The sequence below is a fragment of the Triticum urartu genome, chromosome 1 (genome assembly GCF_003073215.2).
Source record: "Triticum urartu cultivar G1812 chromosome 1, Tu2.1, whole genome shotgun sequence".
In the NCBI taxonomy this organism is placed as follows: domain Eukaryota; kingdom Viridiplantae; phylum Streptophyta; class Magnoliopsida; order Poales; family Poaceae; genus Triticum; species Triticum urartu.
Genome location: NC_053022.1, coordinates 577,992,294 through 577,996,209, shown reverse-complemented (window position 1 = coordinate 577,996,209; position 3,916 = coordinate 577,992,294). Strand labels below are relative to the sequence as shown.

The 3,916-nt window shown below is 43.8% G+C and overlaps 1 pseudogene; it reads left to right on the top strand.

Annotated features, from left to right (window-relative positions):
* Nucleotides 1-448: 448 nt before the first annotated feature.
* On the top strand, nt 449-3,546 carry LOC125533235 (annotated as a pseudogene).
* Nucleotides 3,547-3,916: the final 370 nt, after the last annotated feature.

Genomic DNA, 3,916 nt, shown 5'->3' with positions numbered 1-3,916 from the left:
CATGAACTTTTTCAACTCAATGATTTAAAAAAACTAATACTTTTCAAATTCATGGACTTGTACTAATGCATGAACTTTTTTTTTGAATTCGTGAACTTTTTCAAACGGATGAGATTTTCTAAAAAAATTGTGAAGTTATTCAAATTAATGAACATTTATTCAAATTCCTAAAAAAAATCTAATGCATGCTTTTTTGAATTAGTGAACTTATTATTTATTCACGAATTTCTTCAAATTCAATTTTTGAAAAGTCAACGGTCAGTGGTCAAAGCCAAAGAGACGACCCCGAGCGAAACAACAACTATCGAGCGAGCTGAACTATCGAGCTGTCCCAGGTGCTTGATGGACAGGCCCAACAGACCAGGCGCGTGAGCGCCCGCTGGCCAAGTGGCGCATAAGGCGCTGTATAGGACCTCCCAAAAAACGAGTCTCACGCTCGAACGCTCCCATGACGTCCTCCGAACCCGATCCCCACGACGCCAACAGAACCCTCGCGTGGCGAATACCTCATCGGAGGACCTCCGGCCTGGATCGGTGGGAACCGAGGGGCTCCGCCCCGCCAATCCCGGCGGGGGCTTACGTCGACAGCGTCTGCGCGGACCTGCTCGACGTGGGATTGCCGTCGGACATGGGCCATGATCTGCTGGAGGAGGAGAAGACGGAGTCCTGCGTCAAGAATGGCGGTGAGTATATCGTTCGTTCTGTATGCTACTTGATCGATTTGCGCCAACTAGTCAAGATCACGTACCAATTACTAGTACTCACTGCGCAGATTCACATCCGTGTCCAATTGGGCGTGACGACGTCTGTCTAGACGACATGTTCCATGATATCTTCGGGGACTGGCCGCTCACGTGCGATCCAATTCTGTGGGATGACATCCGCTCAGAGAACAGCGACGATTACGTTGTCCCGGAGTCCGATGAATGCGATAGGTTCGCAGACGTGAGCTGGATACTATAGGTGGAACCAGAGGAGCACAAGACCGTTCGATCCACGTATGATCCGACGGTTGTGAGCCAGGCGGATGCATTGGTTGGATCAGCCGGTTGGAGGGAAGCTTTTTCCAGTTTGTTTTCCCACTACTACCAAAATTATAACAACATAAACTCATTAGCAGTACAGTTAATTGACTGCACGTCGACGCTACAAATTCTTCAGGGAGAAACATTCCCAGGCAGCAAGCAAAGAAAATAGACAACGCATGGCTAAGGAGCATCGCGGAACAGAACGAAAAATACGACGCGCGGTACCAGGAGATTCTGCGCTAGAACGAGGATGCCGATCTCCCTCCTGTTCCACTAGATGTGTTCCCTGAGGCAACAGGTTTATGCGTGGAAAGGGGTTCCTGCTACCACATTGAATACATGACCCATGACACTTCCACCAGTAAGGCTGAGTCCAAGTTTGTATTTATCTCAACTTATCCACACTTGATGTATGTATTTCGTTTACCAACTTACTCTTGTTCTCTACATTTGCAGCTAATTCGGATCTCGGATATAGCGGACCGGAACTGATGCTACAGATATTTTCTCTGCGTTTATCAAGCTTCTCTGCATCCTATTCTTGCCCCATCAGTGTGTATGGAGTATTCGCTGTTCGGGATGTACTGGAGCCTCTGCGGAACCATGTCTTCAACCGTTCCAGAGATGATCCTGTCACTGTTGACCAGGTAATTAAGGCTTATTTGTTTCAAAATGGAACAATTATGTTCCAGGCTCTTAGTGCCTATTTGGCTTGCAGTAATTCTAAAAACACGGGAATATGAAGAACATACCATCGATATGTCATAGTATATTGAATCGAAAACAAAGAATCTGTAAACAAAGAATCTGTAATAGAAGCTGTTTGGTTACGCCACATGAAAAACACAGGAATTTTTCATAAGGTTGGAGTCAATGTAAATTTTCCTATATACCCTGCGCAAGCGAGAGCTACATGCACCGGGCTGCCCTTTTCATTGCATGCAAAATAGGCCATAGGAAAAGTCCCTATGATTACTCCCACAAACCAAAAATGCTACATAGGAAAAAGTTCATAAGGACTGGAATCCTTCAAAATTTTCTATGAAATTCCTATGAACCAAGCAGGCTCGTGTGCATGCTAGGATCCATTAAAAGTTTTCTCTATGGTCAGGTCCATGCATTCAGTCCTGTGTTTTCAAGGGTCACCCCATTATATTCATATATGTTGTTAGGCATTCCTAGATCAGATGGACATGCTATTAGGTCCTCAAAAATTTATCTGACTGTAGCATTAACAAAATACAAAGTTTACTTTTATCAGTATGCAAGCATAATGCATTTTTTCCGCTTCTTTTTGTAAGGAATATATTTTACGAGTAGTATGCAAAGGCTATACGTCCAATAGTGTGGTAGGGGAAGATGATTTGGTTTCCCTAGTGTTAATATCTCAGGAATAAGAGAGATAGTAATATATGCGAATCTCAGGAATAAGATAGTAATATATGTGAATCTCAGGAATAAGAGAGGTAGTGATATATGTGATATTTACCTGTAAGTATATTTCAAAGCCGTTGGCAAGATAACCTACGATAAAAGGGAGTGATGATGCAGTTAAAGCTCGTCATGAGCATGCCTTGCATTTTGAATATATTTCAAACAGAATTCTTTTTTATGTAAACATGAGCTTTCATGTTTTGTTGAGTTTATTCCGTTGATACATATACCAATTTACTTACTTGAAAGTTGATTTTGCCCGTTGAGTTGTGACACTTTGTTAAATTGCAGGATCCTTTTACCTTGCCACTCTGTAGCCCTTGTCGAGGAATGTACCATACCATATGACCAAGTATTGCTAGAAGTTGATCTCTGGATAAAAAAGGAAGGGGATGGGTCAGCCGACCAAAAATTACTTTCCAAATACCTTGAGCTCGATGTCCGAACAGAAGGCGACGGGTTTATATATGGTTGTATCCCTGGGGACACTGTCAGCTTGGAAATAGACTGTGCGTACCTCACAAAGAGTGTTGAGGCAGTGATCGAGGTCTCTGCAGAGGTTAGCCGTCCTTGCCATGTGAGATTCGTCGCTTTCAGCAGTGGCTATGACAATGAGATTGTGCTCTTCAACGGAAAATTCACTGGGGAGAAGGTTTTCAAGCACGTTGTTGCTGTGAAGGCAGAGAGAGAACTGAAGGTTCAGTTAGAGGTGGAGGAATCAGTTTTCCAGTGGACTTTTCAGGGTGGAAATGCCGGACCTCTTAGCTCCCCCGATGACTCGACGTTGAAGTATGGCCAGTTTGATGTGGGGGTGTGTTTTTATCCATCGACGGGCTAAGTCAAACGTACCATAATCGGCTGAAAACAAGTGATGTGCTCTAATGTTTGTGTTTTAGGAGTTGAATTTAAGTAGCTGTTGGATTTCCTTTTGTGCCCTTGTGACAAAGAGGTCTGAAGTTTGGGTTTTAGCTTTTGTTTATGATCCAGATATGTTAAAACTGTAGCAGAAGTCTGAGATATGCATGACTCTGGCGTGGTCCTGAACTCCAGATATGTTAAGCTGAGGGAGATGTTTAAGGTCTGACTCGTGTGTTAAACTGCGAGGAGCCTGAAAATGTTGTATATCCTGTGTTGCTTGCCATTATTATTTTTCGAATCCTGCTATTTTCCCTTTAGTTCCGGTGCATCATCTCGTGATCATTCTGAAGTCAAGTCCACATCGAGCACAGCCAAAGCCGTACCTGATCATCCATCCATGACACCGCTTCCTTTGTGTCTTATGGCGCTCATCAGCCATCACCACTCTTCAGGTGGGAACCAAACCTCTGGAGACGAAGGCAACTATTCAAGATCAGTGATTTATGGTGTGGTTGTGTACCTCTCTGGTCGATCTATGGACGGCGATGAATTGAGGAAATGTGAGGACTTTTTATTGCGGGGAAGAGGACATCTGA